This window comes from Mus caroli, chromosome 7 (assembly GCF_900094665.2).
Source record: "Mus caroli chromosome 7, CAROLI_EIJ_v1.1, whole genome shotgun sequence".
Taxonomy (NCBI): Eukaryota; Metazoa; Chordata; class Mammalia; order Rodentia; family Muridae; genus Mus; species Mus caroli.
Genome location: NC_034576.1, coordinates 113,909,257 through 113,925,125, shown reverse-complemented (window position 1 = coordinate 113,925,125; position 15,869 = coordinate 113,909,257). Strand labels below are relative to the sequence as shown.

The following is a 15,869-nucleotide window of genomic DNA, read 5'->3' as shown; positions in this document are numbered from 1 at the left end:
GGTGTTGTGGGTAGCTGGCGAGTGTCAGCCAACCCTGCGTCCTAGCTACCCCGGTGCTTTTCTCCCATGTGATGTTCTTGAGCAAACTTCCATAAACAAAAGAGACACTTGCTCTTTACGAATCACCCAATCTTTGGTGTTTAGTTATAGTAACTGTGAGAAAGACAGTGGTCTATAAGCACTGTCTCTTTTCACATTAAGCCCCGAGCTATGCATAGCCTTTAAAAGCACTATCTTGGTTAACGTCAGCATATCAAGTCATCAGGGTGTATGGAGTCATTTCTAGATGATGTGATATGGTGGCCCCAAGGATGAGGAAGGCACAATTCACCCTGTAACTCCCACTTTCCCCATAGAGCCCACAATCATTTTTCTCATGGATACAACAGAAAATAAGCCAGAGGCTAGACACTGACAAAGCCTAGTACAGCGACAGACAAAGATAAGCTCTGGATGATGGGACCCTTCGGGAAAGCCTGCTCTATCCCATCCTTAGGCATCTGCATGGTGCATTGAGAAAGACTTCCTCCTCTCAGCAACACTGAGGGCAGCAGGTGGGATATCCTTTCTGTCCCTGCTCAGGTGAGTTTGCAAATGAGCTTTGAATGACCTTGCACACCCCCTTGGTCCTAGCTACAACAGCTCCTCAGAGCTCTGGTCTAACCAGACAGCAGTCACTACAGTGCACTTTGTGTGGGGATCCAGGAAGGTGGAAGGCTCCAGATTTAGCAGACCAACATTGAACTGGCAGCTTGCTACTCATAAGCTGTGAGGCTGGGCAAGGAACCTCCTGACCCACTGGTTATTCAAGCAGCAGAAACTGGAGAAATGGTTATGTCTAACCCATAACAGTTGGGCAAAGCCAGTTATATCATGAATAGTGCTTAGCAGGATTCTGAGCTGCTCTAGAGGAGGGACCTTGGTATGATATTATCTGCCCTTGGTGTAGTTGTGCTATAGTGCATACAGTCTGGGCAGGCTTCTCTTGCACCAAGTCAAGAGGTCTCCAGATGTGCTGGCCCGAGGATGGTACTTAATAAACCCCACCCAAATGCTTTGTTGCAGACAGTGTCAGGATGATTATGTTACTCTAACCAGGGGCTTTGAGGTCTGTACAAATGTTACCAGGCCTGCAGCTCATAAAGGACAGTAGACAGGGACTCAAGGGTGGGAATCTGGCTGCTTAGCCTTGTCTTTTCGTGTGCTGGGCTTCCATGTGCCATATAGGAACTGGGGTCTTAAGCTTTATAGTGCTGTAATGGTGATAGAAACCTACCACTGCTCAGGCAGTGCTAAGCACTGTTCAAGAAATAACTGCCTTTGCCCAACTGTTACGGGGTAGACATTCCATTTATCCTGTTCCTGCTGCATGAGTAACCAGTGTGTCAGGAGCTTGCTCGGCCTCATAGATTGGGAGTGGCAAGCTGCCAGTTCAACCCTGCTCTGCTAAATCTGAAGCCGTCTACCTTCCTGGATCCTCACACAACATGGATTCTTGAAATTGACTGGTGTCTGGTTGGACCAGGGCTCCGAGGAGCTGATGTGATCAGGCATCTGAAGTGCCCATATTTCTGACCTGGGAAAAGATGTTGTTCATCAATGATGTCCTGTCTTCCAGGGCTTTGCTACCTAGGAAACTCCTGGGCCACTGAGAAGGAGCTGGCCTATAAATGTACATTGTGAAGCTTACCTGCTGCCAGGAAGCATCAGAGTTACTTCTAATGAGGGCCAGGTTGTCAGGGCTGTACCCCTGTCTTTCATCTTCTCCTTCTGAAGTCCCTTCAGAGTCCGGGGCAGTGTGGCTCAGGGCCTTCATTAGCCCTGCACTGTCTGAAATCTTCACAAAGGCAATAAAGAAGCATCACTTCCTTTGTGTTTATAGCGACTCAGACAGCTCTTCCCAGCTACAGTGGTCCTCAAAATAATATCCCCAGACTTAGCTTCTCAACACTGCGTGGCTGAGAAAACCCATTCTGCTGACACTGCATAGTCAGGCAGCAACAATTGCTTCTTTGGCAGCACACCATCCCCCTGTCTACCTTGTACTGGAAGGGGAGGAGGGTTCTGGAGTTTGGGAGATGGTTGAACTTGAATCTCTGTCTCTCTTACAATAATCCACCTCCACACTTACAGAGTATGTCACATTCTCTGGGGACAGACTGTTCATTGATCCAGGAGTTCCTTTTTAGAAGGGTCACTGCACATTTCTGGAGGCTTGAGTTCAAACTTCCCCCATCCCAAGAATCTTCCCTGAAGTAACTTAAGGGAGCAGTAACTCCATGAAGAGCCTCCAAGCTCCTCAGTCCCTCAACTGGTCAGGTTTCTTCTTGCAGAGGCAGGGTTGGACCCAGGCTTTCTCACCCATTCCTCGGAGTGTGCTCTGTAGAAACACCTGAGAGAAAAGAGCAGGTCTTGAGAGTTGGCTATTTGTAAGAGCGTGAAGGGCAGGAAGGAAGAGGGCAGGTGCTGAGTATCTGGGGACATGGAGACCAGGATAGCCCAGGAATGGCACATGCTTCCCTTTTGTACACAAAATTGAGAACCTTCTGTATTGGCCTTGGAGAGGAGGCAGGGGGAGGGGCAGACTTAAATACTCCAGGAGGGAGATAAAATGCCATGATACTCAGGTGAAGAAAATAGACCTTGCAGTTACAAGTTATTAAAATTCCAAAGGCTACTGAAAGGAAGGTAATGATAGCGTCTTATTCTGTCTGAGAGAAGGCAATGCACTTTTCTACAATAGCATTTATGATATCTAAGGAGGTTGTGATATCAGATCAGGTGATATGGCTGTTAGGACTCGGGGTGTTGACAGTGGACCCAGAGTCCTGCAGATTAGACAGGAGCTGCTCCTGTCTCATGTAGTGGGAACCACCCTGTGTGATGGGAGGAATATCTGGGATGGTCCACATTATTAACAAACTTGTGAACTGGATTATTCTCAGACACAGGCTGGAGTTGGAGATTGATGCCTTCAGCCCAGCCATATGTTAGAGTCACTTGGGGAGATAAATAAACTGAACGCAGAAAGGTGGTCCTGTTGTTCAGGATAGGATTTGGTCAGTGGTGGGCATCAATACTTAGTTGTTTTGTACCCCATTTAACTCAAAGATCAAGCCGTGTTGAGAGCCTGGGTCCAGCTCTAGCTTAGAAATGCTCTCTCTCTCTCTCTCTCTCTCTCTCTCTCTCTCTCTCTCTCTCTCTCTCTGTGTGTGTGTGTGTGTTTCTTGTGTATGTATGTGTCTTCTAGCTGGGACTTGGGCTGGCTCTACTGATAGGATGGTTCCCTTTATTGAGTCTTCATCTGGTTGTCACATTAGCATAGAGGTTCTTGGAGCTAGGAGACAAGTATTGGTCATATTGCCTCTTCATATAGAAGGGCAGTGAAGGAGATGGCTTGGTAACTACAGCCAGAAGCCATTGTGAAAGGAGGTTTCCTCCTGGGGGTGCTGAGTGGTACAAGCTGGGTCAAGATTAGGTTGCTACAGGACTGAAACCACTGAATATTGAGATGGATGTCTGCATGTAAGTGAGGCCCAGCAGTGCCCTCTATCCATCCCTGGCCCACATAGCATACATGACTGGGAGGAGCTAAGGATGCCTATATCCTGCTTCCTTAGATCCTTTAGGAAGATGCTGTTCTATAAACACATTGCCTATATCCAGAGATAATAAATATATTTCCCATGTTTTATAGTCAAAGACACATGTAGCTGTTATGCAGGGCTCAGACACCCAGATGGTAAGACAGTTTCCATTCTGAATTTTCTAGAAATCTCCTGTAAGTCCTGCCTACCAGTCAAGTCTTCAATGGATCTGCGAGTGTCCTTAAAGCTGGACCTTCCATAGGTCTGTGAAAGTCTTTATGGTGAGCCCTCCATGGACCTGTGGATGTCTTCATGGTGGACCTCCTATGGATCTGGGAATGTCCTAATAAAGAATGATCCCTAATCTCTCTCAAGTCACTTATTGCCCTGGGATGAGCACAGTGCCATTCTCCTATGATCCCACCAGCACACAGGAGGTTGAGACAGAAGAATTCTAAGTTCGAGGGCATCTTGGACAGCATTGCTATCCAAAAAAATAAAAAATAAATAAATAACTCCCCTAGATATATTTATTGCCTGTGTAGCAGATCCTCTTTCTCTAATGGCGTGCAATGTCAGCATCAGTTAGAGGCCGTGTGCACTTTGAGTAGTAGCATTCAAAATGGCTACTGCTAGTGTTTACAGTGGCGATAGTTATTTGATAAATTTCAAGAAATGTAAAAAGAGGATAGAGATTTTAATGTTTTTCTGATTTAGGTCAGTAGTTTTCAAAATGCAGTCACTACCTATCAATGTGGCATGAAATTAGTTTACTAGTGCACAACCAGCATTCATCTTTCTTAGTAGAATATTCCAGAACAAATTAGAACGTCTCAGATCTAGCCATATATAGTGCATCCAATGTTCTTGTTGCTGTAACAGAATTTCCTGACAAAAGGCACGTAAGGGAGGAAGGGTCTGATCTGTGTTTGCTAGCTTATCACTTCTGTAATAAAATACCAGAAAGAATCAAGTTACAAGGAAAGAGGGTGTTTTTTTTTCTGTTTCACCGAGTTGGGGAGGATGGCAGAGCAGATCCACTCTTATTGTGGCTAGGAAGCAAGAGAGGATGGGTGAAGGGGCTGGAGTCCCACAGGTACTAGAGAGGGAAAATTCTCAGAGACTTAAGTCTTTGACACAAAACATCACCATCTGAATGCCCTCAGCACTACTTGGTGAATGCCCCGAGTGTCAATCAAGCCTTGAGCTCATAGGCTGCCGGGGGAGATTTAAAATCTGGACTATCCTGGTGGCCCTGAGCTGCATATTTAATGGACTACCCAGCAGGAAGGTCATAATTTTCCTATCTACCTAACTCCCCAGCCTCCATGTTTAGTCTAGATACAGTGGATCCCATCCTGGGGCACTGGGCTGCCAAAGCCACGAGCTTCCCTGAGTTCCCATTAACTCCTGACTTTGATAGAGATGGGGTCTAGGATCAGAAGCAGCCCTTTGAAAGGCTTCTCACCCCAGGGCACTGGCAGGTTGTAGATTCATTCCATCTACTTAAGAAGGATGGAGGGCTACCTAGGATTCTAAATTACTCAGTGGCAGATGCTGTGGGGAAGATCAGATAGTAAGTAGCCATTCAAAGAATCTCCCCACCTGCTTCCATTCTACCCTCAATTCTCAGCACAGCACTTGACCAGTAAGTTACAATACTTAACAGGCAAAGCGTGCTCGGGTAGAATGTTAAAGTTCTATTGCTAAATTACACACTACCTACAGGAACCCCACAGGAAGTAGGTTTTACAACCATTCCAAATTTCCCATACTTAAAAACTGAACCATAGAGAGGTTTAGGGGCTTGTGGCAGGTTACACAGCTAGTGAGGAGTGAAGACACATTCCAAAACCAAGGCAGAGTGGCTCAGAGGTCCTGCCTTTCATTTCTGGGCCACCCTGATTCTGCAGAGCTACACCTTGCTGGTTCTTAGCTAGGGAAATGGGCCCCATACTATTTATAATCCTAAACATATAGATCTTATTTTGGTCTATCTAAGGGTACACAGAAAAAGCACCTCAAGCCACTGGGTCTTAACCAGTGTGCCAAGTTCTCCCACTGTCTGAGCCACTCCCCAGGTAAAGAACAGGAAGCCTGAGTCCATGTCTCCCCCGCAAAGGGCAGAGCCCCAGCCTTGAAGCATGGCACGGAGCGGGAGCATGAGGTCTGCAGGCTTTCTCCTTATCCCTAGATCTGAATCTGGGAGACCTTGGACCTCACAGATAGGCGATTTGCCCTCAGATGATTTAGTGTGTGCAGGGGGGAGGGGCAGGCAGGGATGCTTTATTGTATACTTTGAAAATATCCTCGGAGGGCTGTGGAGATGGGTCAGCTGGAGAACTCTTACTCTGCAAGCATGGAGACAGTTGGTTGAACCCCATAACCTATGTTCAGAGGTTGAACGTGGTAGTGTGCTTGTCTCCATCACTGGAGATGATCCCTGGGGCTCGGTGGACAGCCAGCCTAGCCTACTTGGTAAGTTCCAAGCCAGTGAGAGGCTGTGTCTAAAAACACATAGTAAGGATTGACACCTACAAGTGATGCTTGATCTCCATATGCAGGCACACAAGCACACAGCACCCCCACTTCTCCTGCACATGTGTGCACACAGAGAGGGGTGTGGAACACACTTGGAGAGCAGAGCCTTCATTATGGAGTGTGGATAATCCTGAGACTCGGTGCAGGAGCCTTGTCTGACTTGGTGCACATGGTATCAACACAGATGCTCTTCAAAGCCCACAGCTGACAGAAGCAGATAAGCACGGGGCCCATTCACTGCATCCCGGACATGCACAGATCCTTTGTCCAGTCCTTTGCTGAACCTGTCTGGCTGTAGACTGTGTCTGTTTCCTTCCTCAGCCTCTGAAACCCAGGTAGCATGGCCAGGTTAGGGAATTTAAGAATTTGCTAGAGGAAAAGGACTCACCCACCCCCACCCTCTTACGCCCTTCAAAAATCACAGGCATAACGGGTTTGTACATGTTTCATGGAGAGCACATTGCATTACTAACACAGCACCGAGACACCATACAGGTTCCACATCTTTCATGTGATAAATACATTTTTTTTTACTGTCATGCTTGAGAAATGGATTTTGTTTGAAAATGGCCTATTTCCTTTGATGGCTGCTTTGACGTGGCTTCAAAGCCTGTCACTGACAAATCTGTTCCTTGCTGCAATACAGCCATGGCTGCTGGGCTGGGAGATTTATGACTGAGAAATGTCATAAAGAGATGTCCAGTGGCCAACAGCTGCTGGGAGCCATGGCCAGCTCGTCCCTGAATTGTCCTGGCTCGGTACCTGGGCACCTGTAAGTGAACCCCGGATTCACAAGGCTGTGACTGAGACCAAACTACACTGAGAAGTTCAGATGTGGGGTTTTTGGTCAGAGTACAGGTCCCAAATATTTCTGCTCAAGTTGAATTTTTGTGAAACTTGGAGTGTTCTTGTCTGTTCCTTGTAGTAGTTGGCACTTGGGGGGGGGGGAGCAGCAAGGAATGGGGACATCCTGGTTTACACGACTTCCTGGCTCTGTGGCTTGAGTCAAGCCATTTACCTCTCTAGGCATGAGGGACTGAGCTAAAGGTTCAAATGATCTAGAGCCAGGAACATGTTAGGGGGTGAAGGAGCCTCAGGATCACCTTGTGTTTATGATGAGAAAACAGAAGCCTAAAGAAGGGAATGGCCTATCAGCCTTGCCCAGTATGGGGCTGAGAGTCAGGATGAGAGAGCAGCCCATGGTTCCCACTAACATTCCCTACCTGTTCCATGTCACCACATGGTTTCATAGTGAGACCCTGGACCCACAACCTCAGCATCACCTGTAATGCATAGAATACAGGTTCTCATAACCAGCCCTACTGAACGGGAGGCTCTGGGGCTGGGTATCAAGGGCTACAGCTTTCCCTTTTGCAGCATATCCCAGCACTTCAGAGAGAAGTGTGTTGAGAAAGTATTTGACATGGGGCCTATCCCTTTCTCCCACAGATGGATGTATCTGTGAATCCCCATCAGGAAAAGTGTGGCCCTCAAAGGCCAGCAGGATGTGTCCAACAAATTCATCTCAGGAAATTGATGCATGGACACTGGGTGCTTTATGCGGGCACGTGAGGTGTATATTTAGGAGTCTGGGTGTTCAGTTCTTGGCTGTCATCTCTCAAGGAAGGAGAGTGATGGTGTGTGCTTCAGAGTTCATTATATCTCCCTGGCAGAATTCTAGGAGTAAAGGCTGGTTTTAAAAGAAGTAAGTAATGGCACTCATAAATCCAAGTTCCTAAGATACATGTATTCGCCACTCCTTAAAATGAGACTTTTTTTTTTGCATGTACTTTTTATAGGCTTCGAGGGTAAAACTTGGGCCTTTTCACTGCAGCTTTGTTGTGCACGATTTCTAGTTCACTCTGCTTTTCTGTCTATGAGTATGCACACACACCAAGTGTTGGTTGCCCCTACCTGTACCAGACATCTTGGATGTGAATTTAGCCATACCTGTATCCAGAATCCCACAGAATCCCCAGAATCTTAAGGCTGGGAGGACTCAGACAGGAATCTGTACAGGCTCCATGTGCTAGAAAAGGCCATTGTCCCACCCCTGGAATGGGCTTGCCATTCAATAGCTGCCTGACATACTAGCCCTGCCTTTTCCCAAGAACCACGACTGAGGCCTGGCAATCCTCTCTGACATCTAGCCCACCTGATTGGGCTGGACCTCATGTCCTTATGGTTTATTTCCAGGATGCAAGGTCAGATTTCTCTACCTCATCCTACCTGCAGACAGCAGCCCTGCCTAACTCCTGGCCAACTGCGCTGGGCAGTCAGTGTAGATATCAGGGTGGAGGAAGCAATGGACTCATCTAGAGCTCCTTGCCTCAATGCTCTCCTGGGACAAGTCTTCAAATCTCCTTTCTATAGTGGAGGGAGGTGAGGGCCAAGCAGCTGAGCTCTGACTGTCAGCTGAATAATGGCCATCCAGAAATCGACCTGAAATTTATGGATATCCCAGTCTCAATGAAAAGGAGAAGTCAGGCTGCAGATGAAAGTGTAGTGCTTAATCCAGCTGACCTTAAACTTGGAAGCAACCTGAGCAGACCACATTCCCGATGACTGTAGGGTTCTGATGGAGTGGAGAAGCAGAAAGCAGAGGAGGCCAGTGTGTTGTGCTGATGAAGCCTTGCTGCTCTGAGGAAGGAGTATAAGCCACAGGCTTGGAACCCAGAGAGTCTGGAAAAAGTAGGAAATAGATTCTCTCAGAGCCCCCAGGGAGAAAAGGCCTGTCTACACCTTGATCATAGTTCAGTGAGACCACATGCCATTTCAAGAATTCTAGGCTAAGGAATGTGAGATCTTATAGCTACAGGTTTCAAAACCTTGCTTCATCTAGGACCAGGACAAGGCTAGGAGTTGACCCTGGAGTCTGGGTGTTAGGAGGAGGGAGAGAAGACTGCATCCCAGGCTGGGGCTATGGAACAGGGATGCTACACAGTAGACATTGACCACACATGTTACTTCTCCTTGGGTAGCTCATGAAGTCCAGCTCATGGGTGGTGCTGTAAAGAACTATAAACCCAGTCTGGGTTTCCCTGGAAAGGCCCAGCATCAAGGTTCTTAAGGAAAACTGGTCAATTGTTGCTGGCAGGAAGGCAGCACATAGGACTTCCCTGAAAGCTGCTGAGCTGTTTGTTTGTTTCTGGACATTCAATTATCCCCTTGCTTTTTAATTCCAAATAAGGCATGCACAGAGGCATCTTAGGAACTAAGGAAGACATTTTCTTAAAAAAAAAATCACTGAATTAGACATTAAGCAGGATGAAATTGTGGTATGTAGATTTTATCTCAGGAAAGTTGTAAAGAAAACCTGCTTTAAGATTTATACCCAAGATGCCCAGTGTCATCTTTGCTTTTATCTGATGCTTCGTGTTCACCTATAAGGGTGGGGGTGGTGTTAATGTGTCTGTGTGAGCATATGTCACATGTGTGCTCACAGAAGAGGGCATCAGATCTCCTGGAGCTGGCGTTAGAGACATTTGTGAGCCCCTTAATATAGATGCTGGGAACCGAACTTGAGCCTTCTGGAAAAATCAACATGTGTTCCTAACTACTGAGCCACCACCTCTCCAGCCCCAGGTTTCATTTTTCTGAAATCTGGGGTCACAGCACCTTGGCATGTAGCTCCCATTCGCAAGGGAAATAAACAGAGACTTGAGTGGTCTTTAGGTCTTGCTCAGGTGTTGTGAACAGCAGGCTCAGGAGGACAGAGAGAGGGGTCTCAAGAGATGTCTAGGGGAAGAAAGAGGAGACAGCATCATGTGTCCTCCAGCTGAGCTTCAGACACAAGGACTCGATGTCTGGGGAAGTATGTCCTCAGAATTTTGGCTACTTGTTGCTCCTGAGTCTGGATCTTGTCACCAAGGCCCCAAAGGCCACAACTCTAAACAGGGTCTGAAAATGAATAGAAATAGCAATGAATTTGGCCTCTGGGCATAGCTGGCCACTGCTCACTGGCTCTCAGAGCCATAGTAGTGTCTGCTCTGCTTGTGAGAGAGACACCAATCATGGAGCAAAACCACAAGGAATGAGAGCATGCAGTCCAGTCTGGGTGGCAACCGGTGTGCACTTGGTGTAAGTCACATCCCACGTGGTAGCGTTGTCTGCCTCTTCAGCTACAGTGTCCAACCCCAAACCACTCTGACCTTCAGCAGCAGTTATGTACTGTGACCCCTAGGCCAGCAGAGATGAGTATTGAGTTCTGCTTTAGAGGAGGTTTGGGCTACAAGCTCTTTTGCAACCTCTCCAGAAACCTGCCTCTGAATTTCCTCTTCCAGCTATGGCAAGAGCAGGAAAATGTCTTGGCTTCCCACCCTGAGGGTCTTCAGGGATGCAATCTTAAAGAAAAGGTACAAGCAGAAGAGGTCAGGGCTGGGCATCTCTTCAAGGTATGCATCACACCACTCAGAGATCCAATCTTGTCACTCTGTCCTGAGCCAGGACCTCCCTGCAAAGCCAGCTTTACAAGGCTCAGCAGGGCCTCCACCTGTGTTCTCAGTGCTTGTCAGATTATCCTAGGTTCAAAGCCTTGCAAGCTCCCCTTCCCCACTTCTCTCTTGCCTCATAGAACCAATGTGGAGGTGGTTAGGATGGCTCTGCAAGACTCCACTCTTCTTTGTGGGTGGTAGGCTCTGAGGTTGTAGCTCTTATATAGTATCCTTGATGTGCTGTAACATCTGGAACATTCTAGAAAACAGGACATATACAATGAGGAAATGGCCTTACCATGGATGTACTGATGAGCTGAGAAACTACTCCATAACCCTGCCGTTCTGTTTACAGAGGCCTGCGTGTGAAGGGATTGGAGGAGCAGAGTGGTCCTCAAAATGTGCTTGCTATTGTGTGTGATGGTCCATGTCTAGAACCCCAGCATTTGGAAGGCGGAGGCAGGAGGATCTGGAGTGTCAGGCTGCCCAGGGCTGCCTGGTAAAACCCTGTCTCACGAAGCAAGCCGGCAATGTACAAACTTGCCAAGATCCTGCAGAGCCACTGGCTCTAACCATACTACAGAGGGGCTGGCTTAGCATAGAGCAGGACCCAGGGGCTCCCAGCTAGGCCAGGTATATATCCAAATCACTGCTTGGCCAAGAAGTCTGAAGGCTTCTGAGAAAGAGCCCAAAGCAGTGGGGAGAGGAAGGACATCCACAGGGAATCTGAGCATCAACTCTTTACCCTGTGAAGGTATGCCTACAGCTTACCAGTTGGTCCACAAGAGCATAGGTCCACTGAGTAGCTGCCTAAGTGGGTCCTGGTGCACAACATGCAGATAGGGCTGTGCTCAAGAGGGAGGGAGGAAGCTCTGCACCAAGCTCCTTAGTGTCCAACGCAGCATCCCACTATCTGCTTTTGGGTTGCATATGGTGAAGCATCTGTCCCAGGCCCTCAGCTCAGCACCATGCTTTCTTTATTCTTCTTGGCTCTTGCTGTGCCCTCCTCTGGATTCTTTCCTGAAGGGATCCTGTGGGTTTCCCTTGCTCTTTGTGCTCTAACCCAAGTACTTTCACATCTTGGAAACTGTTCCCATCCCCCACTTCTCCTCCAGGGACCTGATGGCATGTTATATACTCTCAGCAGAGCACTGATCACATTTTCCATGTTACCCTTTCACTAAGTCCCACGAGCACAGAGAACATGTCTGTCTCATCTTTATATTTTATTATTCAACAGCTGGCTTAACACAGAATAAAGCTGTTTCAGTGCGTGTTGTGGGCTGAGGAGATGGCTCAGGGGATAAGAATGCTTGTTGTGCAAACATGAAGACCTGAGTTCAGACCCCCCCCCCAGAACCCACAAAAGAAATCGTTCATGGTCATACATACTAATGGCCTCAGCACTGTGAGAGGCAGGGATGGAACTGCTGGGGCTAGCCAGCCATAAGCTTAGATCCAAGTTCAGTGAGAGACCCTGTCTCAAGGGGGTTGGGCAGACAGATAGCAGAACACCTAAAGTCTTCCAATGGCCTCCACATACACTCATGTTCACATACACACACGTGGATGCATATTTTAAACACATATACAAATACATTAAATTAAAAATAATAGCTTTTTTTTAATTGATGAAGAGGTTCAGTAGCTTTAGTATGCAGGACTCAGAGAATTCTGAATCCCAGCATCAGAGGGAAGCAGTCACCAGTGGCTCCTCTGGGTGATCCTAGCCAAGATGGAGCTGGTAGATGCTGACTCAAAAGGACATTCTGGAGATATAAGCAGGGATGACAGGTCCTTGGGTCCCTGGAAATGTCAAACATGAGCCCCAGGTCATTTTCAGTTCCCATTAATGTGCAGAATGCCATGTACAGACACATTAATAGCACCTTCAGTAGGTGACTAGTGTCCCCCCAGGGAGTCCTCCTCCAGGAGCTGTTGAGGGCCCTGTAGCAAGCACCTGGGGGACTGAGGAGACTCAGAAAGGACAGATGTCACAATAAAGAGCTGGGGCCAGGAAGGAAAGAGGGTGCCTAGCTTGCATTCCCCAGGCCTTGCTGACTATAGTTTGATAGAACACTCCCCAAAGATAACTTGGCTCAATTTTCTTTAGACACTGGATTTGCCTACCATTTTGCCCTCTGTACCTACCTTCTGGGAGGAAGAATTTTAGAAGTCATTATTGGGTTCCTTTTGCTTCTGAACTCTTTAGGGTGAGGGAAGAAGGGAGGGGGCAGAAGAGATGGGGGAGAGGAGGAAAAGAGGGAAGAGGAGAAAAGAATGTAGAGGCGGAAGGAGGTAGGGACAGAAGAGAAAGAAGAGACACAGCCTCCTTCGGGCACTGTCTCCATGTTTCCACTGTAACAACTCTATAAAGTGTCCTGTTCTGGAAACATTAGATGATTCTCAGGCACAAGAGACCTACCAGGCCACCCTATGATCTAGGGGTGATTGTCTAGCAGTGACCAAATTCCATGGAGCCACCTGAGAAGTGTGTTATACAGGTACATAGTCACTGGTTTGTGTACTAGATAAGAACTGACCACACACAAGCCCCTTCATGGTCTTCCCTGCTACACACCCCTACCTGCCAGCAGGCTCCACTTCCCTTTTGCCCCAGAAAGATTCTGGAAATTCCTAGCAGGCAAGCAGTAGCCTTCTGACTCCTCCAAGGATTTTTTGCTACTGCTCTGTTCACTCATTTGATAGACTGAACACATGTGGACATAAAGCGTGCACGCACAAACACACACACACACACACACACACATTACACACACACACACACTGGAATTTTATGCAACCATAAAGAACAATGAAATCACAACACATTTAAGAAAGTGGATGGAACTCAAGGTTAAGTGAAATAAGCCAAACTCAGAAAGACAAATGTGGCATGTTCCTCTTAAATGCTGGGTCTGGACCTAAATTTATATGTGATGTGCATGTTCAGGACATGAAAGGGGCCATGGGAAAGGAAGAAGTGATCTTGGGAGGGAAGAAGGTCCTGGAATACATGTGTCACAAAAGACCAGTGGATTGTTGGTGGAGGCAGGAATCCAACAAGAGGCAGGGGGGCAGGTGTGATGGAGGAGGGCACTTGGGGAGGAGGATAAATAACAAAGTAGACTGATATATATGTACAAAATGTCAATATGTAGCACACTATGTTGTATGCTAACTTAATATTTAATATAAAGAGTGAAACAAATATTGCTTCCCTAGGTTCTTTAGCTCCTCTTGTGTGTGTATATGTGTGCACACATGGGGTGTGTGTATGTGCAGGTGTGCCTTCACATGTGTGGTGACCAGATGACAATGTTGGGTGTTGCTCCTTAGGTGCCATCTACCTTGTATGTTTGAAACAGTCCCTCAGTAGGCTGGAACTGATTAGGTAGTCCAAATTGCCAGGGCAGTGAGCACCAAGGGTCTGCCTGTCTCTGCCTCTCCAGTACACACCACCAACCCTGGTTCTCTTTAGAAACCAGGATCAAATTCAAGCCCTCATGCTTGCAGAACAAGCACTTCATCAACTGAATCACTACTCCCTCATCCAGGCCCCTACTTCGTCTTTAAGAGCATGCTGGCTTCACGGTCCCGATCATTTGTACCCATACCAAGTGACAAGGTAGGGACACAGTGCTGTAACCTCTGTCTTCAATCTGTTTGTAATACATTATTATGCAGCACAGGCCTAATTGTGAATCATAATTTTTTCATTAACTGATCTCATTTTACTTGGTAATATCCATTTAGGCATTTGAGAGCAATAAAACTCCATTTCTTTTAAATATTATATGATTCAGTTGGCTCACTGATTTAGATTTTACTGCCCCCCATTGGAGTGAATAAGTCATCCATCTTTACAGAGATAACGAAGACCTTCAAGATCACGCAGGCAGGCCTCGTGGGGAGAATGCTCAGGTGCACCCCATTCTGGAGTGGAACATTCTGTGACTGGACTTGATTCCATATCCTGAAACCCCTTAGAAATGTGTGCATCAGTCATACCATGCCCCTCAGTAGATCCTAACTGTCTTGATGGATCTGGGTTTTCTTTTGTGTTTCTTAAAAAGCATGCAAGCAAACAAACAAAACCTGGTAATGAGATGATGACTCACCTTGTCCTATGGGTCCCAGCCTGCTGTTACCCACAGGTCATAAAATGCAGGGGGAGGGGAAAGAAGGGGATTAACTGTGAGGGTAGGAGCAGGCCTCCCAGCACTTCCATGGTCTTCCTTATGACCCCAGATATGTATCTAGTGGTCTTTATGTCTCTCTCTGAAGACGGTCAGTTGAGATTAAGGGTCATGTGGGGGCATGCTTAGGAAAGAGCCCTGACTCATGAGAGTAGTAAGTGGTTTTTTGTTGGGTTTTTTTTTGGCTAATGTTAATGAGTTATACCTCCAACCCAGTGGGTGGTCGGCGCCCCTCAAGGAGAGGTTACTCAAGCTAACTCTCTGGGAGTCTAGTGGGCGACTAAGAGTTCCTCTGACTGTATGCATCTCTCGCATCTCTTGCTCTTGCTCCAGCATCACCTAGCACAGGCTCCCTAAGTTCCTTTCACTCTGTGACAACTGGGGAACACTTCTAGCCATGCCAGTTTCCTGTCTCTGAAGCCCTCTGGTGTGTTCTGAGAGCCTGGGAGCTTGGTGCCACCCTCTGTAGCCAGGCAAAGTCCCTCCTCCCAGGTCAACTCTTAGTAGACTTGGTGACTCAAGAGGAGGTGTCTGTTTGGAGCACTAAGTGCCCTGACCTGGAAGACCTGAAGACCCTGGCCTTGTCTCCATCCTGTGACTTTAAGCATGTTATGTACCTACTAGCTACATAGAGGTAGCTGAGAGTACCCACCAGGTGCCCTATAGCTGCCTCTCCTGGTCCTTATGCCTGCGTCCTCAGGTCTCCATCTAGCCCCAGGCTCTACCTCATATGTTCAAGACATAGTGGACAGTGGGATGGACATCTTTGCCTACTGTTACTACATTAAGTGGTTTTTCGTGACAATCTGCCCCAGGACACCAGTTTAAGTCTTGGCCCATCAGCTGTGCTAGGTCTGTGACTTGATACCAAAGAGGGATTGAAAAAAACCCTCCTTCTTCCTCCTTCTCATTGTGTCTCTCTGGGAGACAGACTCACCTAAGTGTCTCATGGGTTATATGCAATGCTCACAGGTCTCAGATCTCTGTGATCTCTGTTTGGAAGGTGTTGGTTTCAGGAGGCTGGTGCTTACTGTGGCCTTGCAGCTGGTATGTGGTGGAACAGAATCTGAATCTCTGACCATACAAATCCAAAAAGACTAGTATTCCAG

The 15,869-nt window shown here is 47.3% G+C and overlaps 1 protein-coding gene across 1 annotated transcript in view; it reads left to right on the top strand.

Annotated features, from left to right (window-relative positions):
- The window catches only part of Galnt18 (polypeptide N-acetylgalactosaminyltransferase 18), a 311,123-nt gene that overhangs the window by 147,900 nt on the left and 147,354 nt on the right, over positions 1 to 15,869 (top strand). The gene's annotated exons all lie outside the window — the stretch shown is intronic.